Source organism: Arachis ipaensis, chromosome B6, assembly GCF_059453495.1.
Source record: "Arachis ipaensis isolate K30076 ecotype BB chromosome B6, ASM5945349v1, whole genome shotgun sequence".
In the NCBI taxonomy this organism is placed as follows: domain Eukaryota; kingdom Viridiplantae; phylum Streptophyta; class Magnoliopsida; order Fabales; family Fabaceae; genus Arachis; species Arachis ipaensis.
Window position 1 is genome coordinate 65,901,187 of NC_142441.1, and position 10,025 is coordinate 65,911,211.

The 10,025-nt window shown below is 45.0% G+C and overlaps 31 non-coding genes across 31 annotated transcripts; all 31 read left to right on the top strand.

The window, feature by feature from the left end:
- Window positions 1–142: 142 nt before the first annotated feature.
- LOC148557700 (5S ribosomal RNA) lies at window positions 143–261 on the top strand. Its single transcript, XR_015890662.1, has one exon. It is a non-coding gene; the product is annotated as a 5S ribosomal RNA (ribosomal RNA).
- Window positions 262–454: 193 nt separating this feature from the next.
- LOC148557701 (5S ribosomal RNA) lies at window positions 455–573 on the top strand. Its single transcript, XR_015889006.1, has one exon. It is a non-coding gene; the product is annotated as a 5S ribosomal RNA (ribosomal RNA).
- Window positions 574–762: 189 nt separating this feature from the next.
- Window positions 763–881, top strand: LOC148557702 (5S ribosomal RNA). The gene has a single exon (XR_015889793.1). It is a non-coding gene; the product is annotated as a 5S ribosomal RNA (ribosomal RNA).
- Window positions 882–1,075: 194 nt separating this feature from the next.
- On the top strand, window positions 1,076–1,194 carry LOC148557703 (5S ribosomal RNA). Its single transcript, XR_015889008.1, has one exon. It is a non-coding gene; the product is annotated as a 5S ribosomal RNA (ribosomal RNA).
- A 190-nt stretch (window positions 1,195–1,384) lies between these two features.
- On the top strand, window positions 1,385–1,503 carry LOC148557704 (5S ribosomal RNA). The gene has a single exon (XR_015889009.1). It is a non-coding gene; the product is annotated as a 5S ribosomal RNA (ribosomal RNA).
- A 193-nt stretch (window positions 1,504–1,696) lies between these two features.
- LOC148557705 (5S ribosomal RNA) lies at window positions 1,697–1,815 on the top strand. Its single transcript, XR_015889794.1, has one exon. It is a non-coding gene; the product is annotated as a 5S ribosomal RNA (ribosomal RNA).
- A 186-nt stretch (window positions 1,816–2,001) lies between these two features.
- LOC148557706 (5S ribosomal RNA) lies at window positions 2,002–2,120 on the top strand. Its single transcript, XR_015889010.1, has one exon. It is a non-coding gene; the product is annotated as a 5S ribosomal RNA (ribosomal RNA).
- A 203-nt stretch (window positions 2,121–2,323) lies between these two features.
- Window positions 2,324–2,442, top strand: LOC148557707 (5S ribosomal RNA). The gene has a single exon (XR_015891565.1). It is a non-coding gene; the product is annotated as a 5S ribosomal RNA (ribosomal RNA).
- A 216-nt stretch (window positions 2,443–2,658) lies between these two features.
- LOC148557708 (5S ribosomal RNA) lies at window positions 2,659–2,777 on the top strand. Its single transcript, XR_015889011.1, has one exon. It is a non-coding gene; the product is annotated as a 5S ribosomal RNA (ribosomal RNA).
- A 195-nt stretch (window positions 2,778–2,972) lies between these two features.
- On the top strand, window positions 2,973–3,091 carry LOC148557709 (5S ribosomal RNA). The gene has a single exon (XR_015888669.1). It is a non-coding gene; the product is annotated as a 5S ribosomal RNA (ribosomal RNA).
- A 207-nt stretch (window positions 3,092–3,298) lies between these two features.
- Window positions 3,299–3,417, top strand: LOC148557710 (5S ribosomal RNA). Its single transcript, XR_015889147.1, has one exon. It is a non-coding gene; the product is annotated as a 5S ribosomal RNA (ribosomal RNA).
- Window positions 3,418–3,612: 195 nt separating this feature from the next.
- Window positions 3,613–3,731, top strand: LOC148557711 (5S ribosomal RNA). The gene has a single exon (XR_015889012.1). It is a non-coding gene; the product is annotated as a 5S ribosomal RNA (ribosomal RNA).
- A 221-nt stretch (window positions 3,732–3,952) lies between these two features.
- Window positions 3,953–4,071, top strand: LOC148557712 (5S ribosomal RNA). Its single transcript, XR_015890176.1, has one exon. It is a non-coding gene; the product is annotated as a 5S ribosomal RNA (ribosomal RNA).
- Window positions 4,072–4,279: 208 nt separating this feature from the next.
- On the top strand, window positions 4,280–4,398 carry LOC148557713 (5S ribosomal RNA). Its single transcript, XR_015890674.1, has one exon. It is a non-coding gene; the product is annotated as a 5S ribosomal RNA (ribosomal RNA).
- A 209-nt stretch (window positions 4,399–4,607) lies between these two features.
- LOC148557714 (5S ribosomal RNA) lies at window positions 4,608–4,726 on the top strand. Its single transcript, XR_015890459.1, has one exon. It is a non-coding gene; the product is annotated as a 5S ribosomal RNA (ribosomal RNA).
- A 198-nt stretch (window positions 4,727–4,924) lies between these two features.
- Window positions 4,925–5,043, top strand: LOC148557715 (5S ribosomal RNA). The gene has a single exon (XR_015891523.1). It is a non-coding gene; the product is annotated as a 5S ribosomal RNA (ribosomal RNA).
- A 222-nt stretch (window positions 5,044–5,265) lies between these two features.
- On the top strand, window positions 5,266–5,384 carry LOC148557716 (5S ribosomal RNA). The gene has a single exon (XR_015889698.1). It is a non-coding gene; the product is annotated as a 5S ribosomal RNA (ribosomal RNA).
- Window positions 5,385–5,575: 191 nt separating this feature from the next.
- Window positions 5,576–5,694, top strand: LOC148557717 (5S ribosomal RNA). The gene has a single exon (XR_015891798.1). It is a non-coding gene; the product is annotated as a 5S ribosomal RNA (ribosomal RNA).
- Window positions 5,695–5,882: 188 nt separating this feature from the next.
- LOC148557718 (5S ribosomal RNA) lies at window positions 5,883–6,001 on the top strand. Its single transcript, XR_015889699.1, has one exon. It is a non-coding gene; the product is annotated as a 5S ribosomal RNA (ribosomal RNA).
- A 223-nt stretch (window positions 6,002–6,224) lies between these two features.
- On the top strand, window positions 6,225–6,343 carry LOC148557719 (5S ribosomal RNA). Its single transcript, XR_015889013.1, has one exon. It is a non-coding gene; the product is annotated as a 5S ribosomal RNA (ribosomal RNA).
- Window positions 6,344–6,535: 192 nt separating this feature from the next.
- LOC148557720 (5S ribosomal RNA) lies at window positions 6,536–6,654 on the top strand. The gene has a single exon (XR_015888603.1). It is a non-coding gene; the product is annotated as a 5S ribosomal RNA (ribosomal RNA).
- Window positions 6,655–6,848: 194 nt separating this feature from the next.
- On the top strand, window positions 6,849–6,967 carry LOC148557721 (5S ribosomal RNA). Its single transcript, XR_015889243.1, has one exon. It is a non-coding gene; the product is annotated as a 5S ribosomal RNA (ribosomal RNA).
- A 189-nt stretch (window positions 6,968–7,156) lies between these two features.
- On the top strand, window positions 7,157–7,275 carry LOC148557722 (5S ribosomal RNA). Its single transcript, XR_015889014.1, has one exon. It is a non-coding gene; the product is annotated as a 5S ribosomal RNA (ribosomal RNA).
- A 193-nt stretch (window positions 7,276–7,468) lies between these two features.
- On the top strand, window positions 7,469–7,587 carry LOC148557723 (5S ribosomal RNA). Its single transcript, XR_015889257.1, has one exon. It is a non-coding gene; the product is annotated as a 5S ribosomal RNA (ribosomal RNA).
- Window positions 7,588–7,796: 209 nt separating this feature from the next.
- Window positions 7,797–7,915, top strand: LOC148557724 (5S ribosomal RNA). Its single transcript, XR_015888604.1, has one exon. It is a non-coding gene; the product is annotated as a 5S ribosomal RNA (ribosomal RNA).
- A 187-nt stretch (window positions 7,916–8,102) lies between these two features.
- On the top strand, window positions 8,103–8,221 carry LOC148557725 (5S ribosomal RNA). Its single transcript, XR_015889607.1, has one exon. It is a non-coding gene; the product is annotated as a 5S ribosomal RNA (ribosomal RNA).
- Window positions 8,222–8,430: 209 nt separating this feature from the next.
- Window positions 8,431–8,549, top strand: LOC148557726 (5S ribosomal RNA). The gene has a single exon (XR_015888670.1). It is a non-coding gene; the product is annotated as a 5S ribosomal RNA (ribosomal RNA).
- Window positions 8,550–8,770: 221 nt separating this feature from the next.
- LOC148557727 (5S ribosomal RNA) lies at window positions 8,771–8,889 on the top strand. The gene has a single exon (XR_015890252.1). It is a non-coding gene; the product is annotated as a 5S ribosomal RNA (ribosomal RNA).
- Window positions 8,890–9,081: 192 nt separating this feature from the next.
- LOC148557728 (5S ribosomal RNA) lies at window positions 9,082–9,200 on the top strand. The gene has a single exon (XR_015888605.1). It is a non-coding gene; the product is annotated as a 5S ribosomal RNA (ribosomal RNA).
- Window positions 9,201–9,425: 225 nt separating this feature from the next.
- Window positions 9,426–9,544, top strand: LOC148557729 (5S ribosomal RNA). Its single transcript, XR_015890316.1, has one exon. It is a non-coding gene; the product is annotated as a 5S ribosomal RNA (ribosomal RNA).
- A 197-nt stretch (window positions 9,545–9,741) lies between these two features.
- On the top strand, window positions 9,742–9,860 carry LOC148557730 (5S ribosomal RNA). Its single transcript, XR_015888892.1, has one exon. It is a non-coding gene; the product is annotated as a 5S ribosomal RNA (ribosomal RNA).
- Window positions 9,861–10,025: the final 165 nt, after the last annotated feature.

Consider the following 10,025-nt stretch of genomic DNA (forward strand, 5'->3'; position numbering starts at 1 on the left):
GCGCTATCTTGAATAGTTTAGCTAAAGCGAGTCTCAATGACCTCATTTTAGGCAAGTTCGCACGGGCCCCGCAGGGTTTCGCAACTCGAATTACCCTACGTCGCGAGACATGCATATGATAATTATGTGCGCATATTTTAATAGGTGCGATCATACCAGCACTAATGCACCGGATCCCATCAGAACTCCGCAGTTAAGCGTGCTTGGGCGAGAGTAGTACTAGGATGGGTGACCTCCTGGGAAGTCCTCGTGTTGCACCTCTTTTTTTTTTTTTTTTTTTTTTTACGTCGTGCTTGCCCTCGTTCTTTAAACGGCGCTATCTTGAATAGTTTAGCTAAAGCGAGTCTCAATGACCTTATTTTAGGCAAGCTCGCACGGGCCCGCAGGGATTCGCAGCTCGACTTACCCTACGTCGCAAGACATGCATATGATAATTATGTGCTCATATTTTAATAGGTGCGATCATACCAGCACTAATTCACCGGATCCCATCAGAACTCCGCAGTTAAGCGTGCTTGGGCGAGAGTAGTACTAGGATGGGTGACCTCCTGGGAAGTCCTCGTGTTGCACCTCTTTTTTTTTTTTTTTTTTATGTCGTGCCTACCCTCGTTCTTTAAACGGCACTATCTTGAATAGTTTAGCTAAAGCGAGTCTCAATGACCTCATTTTAGGCAAGCTCGCACGGGCCCCGCAGGGATTCGCAGCTCGACTTACCCTACGTCGCAAGTCATGCATATGATAATTATGTGCGCATATTATAATAGGTGCGTTCATACCAGCACTAATGCACCGGATCCCATCAGAACTCCGCAGTTAAGCGTGCTTGGGCGAGAGTAGTACTAGGATGGGTGACCTCCTGGGAAGTCCTCGTGTTGCACCTCTTTTTTTTTTTTTTTTTTTTTTTTACGTCGTGCTTGCCCTCGTTCTTTAAACGGCGCTATCTTGAATAGTTTAGCTAAAGCGAGTCTCAATGACCTTATTTTAGGCAAGCTCGCACGGGCCCGCAGGGATTCGCAGCTCGACTTACCCTACGTCGCAAGACATGCATATGATAATTATGTGCTCATATTTTAATAGGTGCGATCATACCAGCACTAATTCACCGGATCCCATCAGAACTCCGCAGTTAAGCGTGCTTGGGCGAGAGTAGTACTAGGATGGGTGACCTCCTGGGAAGTCCTCGTGTTGCACCTCTTTTTTTTTTTTTTTTTTTTACGTCGTGCTTGCCCTCGTTCTTTAAACGGCGCTATCTTGAATAGTTTAGCTAAAGCGAGTCTCAATGACCTTATTTTAGGCAAGCTCGCACGGGCCCGCAGGGATTCGCAGCTCGACTTACCCTACGTCGCAAGACATGCATATGATAATTATGTGCTCATATTTTAATAGGTGCGATCATACCAGCACTAATTCACCGGATCCCATCAGAACTCCGCAGTTAAGCGTGCTTGGGCGAGAGTAGTACTAGGATGGGTGACCTCCTGGGAAGTCCTCGTGTTGCACCTCTTTTTTTTTTTTTTTTTTTTTTATGTCGTGCCTACCCTCGTTCTTTAAACGGCACTATCTTGAATAGTTTAGCTAAAGCGAGTCTCAATGACCTCATTTTAGGCAAGCTCGCACGGGCCCCGCAGGGATTCGCAGCTCGACTTACCCTACGTCGCAAGTCATGCATATGATAATTATGTGCGCATATTATAATAGGTGCGTTCATACCAGCACTAATGCACCGGATCCCATCAGAACTCCGCAGTTAAGCGTGCTTGGGCGAGAGTAGTACTAGGATGGGTGACCTCCTGGGAAGTCCTCGTGTTGCACCTCTTTTTTTTTTTTTTTTACGTCGTGCTTGCCCTCGTTCTTTAAACGGCGCTATCTTGAATAGTTTAGCTAAAGCGAGTCTCAATGACCTTATTTTAGGCAAGCTCGCACGGGCCCGCAGGGATTCGCAGCTCGACTTACCCTACGTCGCAAGACATGCATATGATAATTATGTGCTCATATTTTAATAGGTGCGATCATACCAGCACTAATTCACCGGATCCCATCAGAACTCCGCAGTTAAGCGTGCTTGGGCGAGAGTAGTACTAGGATGGGTGACCTCCTGGGAAGTCCTCGTGTTGCACCTCTTTTTTTTTTTTTTTTTTTTTTTTTTTTTTTTTACGTCGTGCTTGCCCTCGTTCTTTAAACGGCGCTATCTTGAATAGTTTAGCTAAAGCGAGTCTCAATGACCTTATTTTAGGCAAGCTCGCACGGGCCCGCAGGGATTCGCAGCTCGACTTACCCTACGTCGCAAGACATGCATATGATAATTATGTGCGCATATTTTAATAGGTGCGATCATACCAGCACTAATGCACCTTATCCCATCAGAACTCCGTAGTTAAGCGTGCTTGGGCGAGAGTAGTACTAGGATGGGTGACCTCCTGGGAAGTCCTCGTGTTGCACCTCTTTTTTTTTTTTTTTTTTTTTTTTTTTTTTTTTTTTTTTTTTTTTACGTCGTGCTTACCCTCGTTCTTTAAACGGCGCTATCTTGCAAAGTTTTGTTAAAGCGAGTCTCAATGACCTGATTTTAGGCAAGCTCCCACGGGCCCCGCGGGGATTTGCAACTCGACTTACCCTACGTCGCGAGACATGCATATGATAATTATGTGCTCATATTTTAATAGGTGCGATCATACCAGCACTAATTCACCGGATCCCATCAGAACTCCGCAGTTAAGCGTGCTTGGGCGAGAGTAGTACTAGGATGGGTGACCTCCTGGGAAGTCCTCGTGTTGCACCTCTTTTTTTTTTTTTTTTTTTTTTTTTACGTCGTGCTTGCCCTCGTTCTTTAAACGGCGCTATCTTGAATAGTTTAGCTAAAGCGAGTCTCAATGACCTTATTTTAGGCAAGCTCGCACGGGCCCGCAGGGATTCGCAGCTCGACTTACCCTACGTCGCAAGACATGCATATGATAATTATGTGCGCATATTTTAATAGGTGCGATCATACCAGCACTAATGCACCGGATCCCATCAGAACTCCGTAGTTAAGCGTGCTTGGGCGAGAGTAGTACTAGGATGGGTGACCTCCTGGGAAGTCCTCGTGTTGCACCTTTTTTTTTTTTTTTTTTTTTTTTTTTTTTTTTTTTTTTACGTCGTGCTTGCCCTCGTTCTTTAAACGGCGCTATCTTGAATAGTTTAGCTAAAGCGAGTCTCAATGACCTTATTTTAGGCAAGCTCGCACGGGCCCGCAGGGATTCGCAGCTCGACTTACCCTACGTCGCAAGACATGCATATGATAATTATGTGCGCATATTTTAATAGGTGCGATCATACCAGCACTAATGCACCGGATCCCATCAGAACTCCGTAGTTAAGCGTGCTTGGGCGAGAGTAGTACTAGGATGGGTGACCTCCTGGGAAGTCCTTGTGTTGCACCTCTTTTTTTTTTTTTTTTTTTTTTTTTACGTCGTGCTTGCCCTCGTTCTTTAAACGGCGCTATCTTGAATAGTTTAGCTAAAGCGAGTCTCAATGACCTTATTTTAGGCAAGCTCGCACGGGCCCGCAGGGATTCGCAGCTCGACTTACCCTACGTCGCAAGACATGCATATGATAATTATGTGCTCATATTTTAATAGGTGCGATCATACCAGCACTAATTCACCGGATCCCATCAGAACTCCGCAGTTAAGCGTGCTTGGGCGAGAGTAGTACTAGGATGGGTGACCTCCTGGGAAGTCCTCGTGTTGCACCTCTTTTTTTTTTTTTTTTTTTTTTTTTTTTTTTTTTTTTTTTTTTTTTTTTTTACGTCGTGCTTACCCTCGTTCTTTAAACGGCGCTATCTTGAATAGTTTAGCTAAAGCGAGTCTCAATGACCTCATTTTAGGCAAGCTCGCACGGGCCCGCAGGGTTTCGCAACTCGAATTACCCTACGTCGCGAGACATGCATATGATAATTATGTGCGCATATTTTAATAGGTGCGATCATACCAGCACTAATGCACCGGATCCAATCAGAACTCCGCAGTTAAGCGTGCTTGGGCGAGAGTAGTACTAGGATGGGTGACCTCCTGGGAAGTCCTCGTGTTGCACCTCTTTTTTTTTTTTTTTTTTTTTTTTTTTTTTTTTTTTTATGTCGTGCCTACCCTCGTTCTTTAAACGGCACTATCTTGAATAGTTTAGCTAAAGCGAGTCTCAATGACCTCATTTTAGGCAAGCTCGCACGGGCCCCGCAGGGATTCGCAGCTCGACTTACCCTACGTCGCAAGACATGCATATGATAATTATGTGCGCATATTATAATAGGTGCGATCATACCAGCACTAATGCACCGGATCCCATCAGAACTCCGCAGTTAAGCGTGCTTGGGCGAGAGTAGTACTAGGATGGGTGACCTCCTGGGAAGTCCTCGTGTTGCACCTCTTTTTTTTTTTTTTTTTTTTTTTTTTTTTTTTTTTTTTACGTCGTGCCTACCCTCGTTCTTTAAACGGCACTATCTTGAATAGTTTAGCTAAAGCGAGTCTCAATGACCTCATTTTAGGCAAGCTCGCACGGGCCCCGCAGGGATTCGCAGCTCGACTTACCCTACGTCGCAAGACATGCATATGATAATTATGTGCGCATATTATAATAGGTGCGTTCATACCAGCACTAATGCACCGGATCCCATCAGAACTCCGCAGTTAAGCGTGCTTGGGCGAGAGTAGTACTAGGATGGGTGACCTCCTGCGAAGTCCTCGTGTTGCACCTCTTTTTTTTTTTTTTTTTTTTTTTTTTTTACGTCGTGCTTGCCCTCGTTCTTTAAACGGCGCTATCTTGAATAGTTTAGCTAAAGCGAGTCTCAATGACCTTATTTTAGGCAAGCTCGCACGGGCCCGCAGGGATTCGCAGCTCGACTTACCTTACGTCGCAAGACATGCATATGATAATTATGTGCTCATATTTTAATAGGTGCGATCATACCAGCACTAATTCACCGGATCCCATCAGAACTCCGCAGTTAAGCGTGCTTTGGCGAGAGTAGTACTAGGATGGGTGACCTCCTAGGAAGTCCTCGTGTTGCACCTTTTTTTTTTTTTTTTTTTTTTTTTTTTTTTTTTTTTTTTTTTTTTTTTTTTTACGTCGTGCTTACCCTCGTTCTTTAAACGGCGCTATCTTGAATAGTTTATCTAAAGCGAGTCTCAATGACCTCATTTTAGGCAAGTTCGCACGGGCCCCGCAGGGATTCGCAGCTCGACTTACCCTACGTCGCGAGACATGCATATGATAATTATGTGCGCATATTTTAATAGGTGCGATCATACCAGCACTAATGCACCGGATCCCATCAGAACTCCGCAGTTAAGCGTGCTTGGGCGAGATTAGTACTAGGATGGTTGACCTCCTGGGAAGTCCTCGTGTTGCACCTCTTTTTTTTTTTTTTTTTTTTACGTCGTGCTTACCCTCGTTCTTTAAACGGCGCTATCTTGCACAGTTTAGTTAAAGCGAGTCTCAATGACCTGATTTTAGGCAAGCTCCCACGGGCCCCGCAGGGATTTGCAACTCGACTTACCCTACGTCGCGAGACATGCATATGATAATTATGTGCGCATATTTTAACAGGTGCGATCATACCAGCACTAATTCATCGGATCCCATCAGAACTCCGCAGTTAAGCGTGCTTGGGCGAGAGTAGTACTAGGATGGGTGACCTCCTGGGAAGTCCTCGTGTTACACATTTTTTTTTTTTTTTTTTTACGTCGTTCTTACCCTCGTTCTTTAAACGGCGCTATCTTGAATAGTTTAGCTAAAGCGAGTCTCAATGACCTCATTTTAGGCAAGTTCGCACGGGCCCCGCAGGGATTCGCAGCTCGACTTACCCTACGTCGCGAGACATGCATATGATAATTATGTGCGCATATTTTAATAGGTGCGATCATACCAGCACTAATGCACCGGATCCCATCAGAACTCCGCAGTTAAGCGTGCTTGGGCGAGATTAGTACTAGGATGGTTGACCTCCTGGGAAGTCCTCGTGTTGCACCTCTTTTTTTTTTTTTTTTTTTTTTTTTTTTTTTTTTTTTTTTTTTTTTTTTTTTACGTCGTGCTTACCCTCGTTCTTTAAACGGCGCTATCTTGCACAGTTTTGTTAAAGCGAGTCTCAATGACCTGATTTTAGGCAAGCTCCCACGGGCCCCGCGGGGATTTGCAACTCGACTTACCCTACGTCGCGAGACATGCATATGATAATTATGTGCTCATATTTTAATAGGTGCGATCATACCAGCACTAATTCACCGGATCCCATCAGAACTCCGCAGTTAAGCGTGCTTGGGCGAGAGTAGTACTAGGATGGGTGACCTCCTGGGAAGTCCTCGTGTTGCACCTCTTTTTTTTTTTTTTTTTTTTTTACGTCGTGCTTGCCCTCGTTCTTTAAACGGCGCTATCTTGAATAGTTTAGCTAAAGCGAGTCTCAATGTCCTTATTTTAGGCAAGCTCGCACGGGCCCGCAGGGATTCGCAGCTCGACTTACCCTACGTCGCAAGACATGCATATGATAATTATGTGCGCATATTTTAATAGGTGCGATCATACCAGCACTAATGCACCGGATCCCATCAGAACTCCGTAGTTAAGCGTGCTTGGGCGAGAGTAGTACTAGGATGGGTGACCTCCTGGGAAGTCCTCGTGTTGCACCTCTTTTTTTTTTTTTTTTTTTTTTTACGTCGTGCTTACCCTCGTTCTTTAAACGGCGCTATCTTGAATAGTTTAGCTAAAGCGAGTCTCAATGACCTCATTTTAGGCAAGCTCGCACGGGCCTCGCAGGGATTCGCAGCTCGACTTACCCTACGTCGCAAGACATGCATATGATAATTATGTGCGCATATTATAATAGGTGCGATCATACCAGCACTAATGCACCGGATCCCATCAGAACTCCGCAGTTAAGCGTGTTTGGGCGAGAGTAGTACTAGGATGGGTGACCTCCTGGGAAGTCCTCGTGTTGCACCTCTTTTTTTTTTTTTTTTTTACGTCGTGCTTACCCTCGTTCTTTAAACGGCGCTATCTTGCACAGTTTAGTTAAAGCGAGTCTCAATGACCTGATTTTAGGCAAGCTCCCACGGGCCCCGCAGGGATTTGCAACTCGACTTACCCTACGTCGCGAGACATGCATATGATAATTATGTGCTCATATTTTAATAGGTGCGATCATACCAGCACTAATTCACCGGATCCCATCAGAACTCCGCAGTTAAGCGTGCTTGGGCGAGAGTAGTACTAGGATGGGTGACCTCCTGGGAAGTCCTCGTGTTGCACCTCTTTTTTTTTTTTTTTTTTTTTTTACGTCGTGCTTGCCCTCGTTCTTTAAACGGCGCTATCTTGAATAGTTTAGCTAAAGCGAGTCTCAATGACCTTATTTTAGGCAAGCTCGCACGGGCCCGCAGGGATTCGCAGCTCGACTTACCCTACGTCGCAAGACATGCATATGATAATTATGTGCTCATATTTTAATAGGTGCGATCATACCAGCACTAATTCACCGGATCCCATCAGAACTCCGTAGTTAAGCGTGCTTGGGCGAGAGTAGTACTAGGATGGGTGACCTCCTGGGAAGTCCTCGTGTTGCACCTTTTTTTTTTTTTTTTTTTTTTTTTTTTTTTTTTTTTTTTACGTCGTGCTTGCCCTCGTTCTTTAAACGGCGCTATCTTGAATAGTTTAGCTAAAGCGAGTCTCAATGACCTCATTTTAGGCAAGCTCGCACGGGCCCCGCAGGGATTCGCAGCTCGACTTACCCTACGTCGCAAGACATGCATATGATAATTATGTGCGCATATTTTAATAGGTGCGATCATACCAGCACTAATGCACCGGATCCCATCAGAACTCCGTAGTTAAGCGTGCTTGGGCGAGAGTAGTACTAGGATGGGTGACCTCCTGGGAAGTCCTCGTGTTGCACCTCTTTTTTTTTTTTTTTTACGTCGTGCTTACCCTCGTTCTTTAAACGGCGCTATCTTGAATAGTTTAGCTAAAGCGAGTCTCAATGACCTCATTTTAGGCAAGCTCGCACGGGCCCCGCAGGGATTCGCAGCTCGACTTACCCTACGTCGCAAGACATGCATATGATAATTATGTGCGCATATTTTAATAGGTGCGATCATACCAGCACTAATGCACCGGATCCCATCAGAACTCCGCAGTTAAGCGTGCTTGGGCGAGAGTAGTACTAGGATGGGTGACCACCTGGGAAGTCCTCGTGTTGCACCTCTTTTTTTTTTTTTTTTTTTTTTTTTTTTTTTTTTTTTTACGTCGTGCTTACCCTCGTTCTTTAAACGGCGCTATCTTGAATAGTTTAGCTAAAGCGAGTCTCAATGACCTCATTTTAGGCAAGCTCGCACGGGCCCCGCAGGGATTCGCAGCTCGACTTACCCTACGTCGCAAGACATGCATATGATAATTATGTGCGCATATTATAATAGGTGCGATCATACCAGCACTAATGCACCGGATCCCATCAGAACTCCGTAGTTAAGCGTGCTTGGGCGAGAGTAGTACTAGGATGGGTGACCTCCTGGGAAGTCCTCGTGTTGCACCTTTTTTTTTTTTTTTTTTTTTTTTTTTTTTTTTTTTTTTTTTTTTTTTTTTTACGTCGTGCTTACCCTCGTTCTTTAAACGGCGCTATCTTGCACAGTTTTGTTAAAGCGAGTCTCAATGACCTGATTTTAGGCAAGCTCCCACGGGCCCCGCAGGGATTTGCAACTCGACTTACCCTACGTCGCGAGACATGCATATGATAATTATGTGCTCATATTTTAATAGTTGCGATCATACCAGCACTAATTCACCGGATCCCATCAGAACTCCGCAGTTAAGCGTGCTTGGGCGAGAGTAGTACTAGGATGGGTGACCTCCTGGGAAGTCCTCGTGTTGCACCTCTTTTTTTTTTTTTTTTTTTTTTACGTCGTGCTTGCCCTCGTTCTTTAAACGGCGCTATCTTGAATAGTTTAGCTAAAGCGAGTCTCAATCACCTTATTTTAGGCAAGCTCGCACGGGCCCGCAGGGATTCGCAGCTCGACTTACCCTACGTCGCAAGACATGCATATGATAATTATGTGCGCATATTTTAATAGGTGCGATCATACCAGCACTAATGCACCGGATCCCATCAGAACTCCGTAGTTAAGCGTGCTTGGGCGAGAGTAGTACTAGGATGGGTGACCTCCTGGGAAGTCCTCGTGTTGCACCTCTTTTTTTTTTTTTTTTTTTTTTTTTTTTTTTTTTTTTTTTTTTTTTTTTTTTTTACGTCGTGCTTACCCTCGTTCTTTAAACGGCGCTATCTTGAATAGTTTAGCTAAAGCGAGTCTCAATGACCTCATTTTAGGCAAGCTCGCACGGGCCCCGCAGGGATTCGCGGCTCGACTTACCCTACGTCGCAAGACATGCATATGATAATTATGTGCGCATATTTTAATAGGTGCGATCATAACAGCACTAATGCACCGGATCCCATCAGAACTCCGTAGTTAAGCGTGCTTGGGCGAGAGTAGTACTAGGATGGGTGACCTCCTGGGAAGTCCTCGTGTTGCACCTCTTTTTTTTTTTTTTTTTTTTTTTTTTACGTCGTGCTTACCCTCGTTCTTTAAACGGCGCTATCTTGAATAGTTTAGCTAAAGCGAGTCTCAATGACCTCATTTTAGGCAAGCTCGCACGGGCCCCGCAGGGATTCGCAGCTCGACTTACCCTACGTCGCAAGACATGCATATGATAATTATGTGCGCATATTATAATAGGTGCGATCATACCAGCACTAATGCACCGGATCCCATCAGAACTCCGCAGTTAAGCGTGCTTGGGCGAGAGTAGTACTAGGATGGGTGACCTCCTGGGAAGTCCTTGTGTTGCACCTCTTTTTTTTTTTTTTTTTTTACGTCGTGCTTACCCTCGTTCTTTAAACGGCGCTATCTTGCACAGTTTAGTTAAAGCGAGTCTCAATGACCTGATTTTAGGCAAGCTCCCACGGGCCCCGCAGGGATTTGCAACTCGACTTACCCTACGTCGCGAGACATGCATAT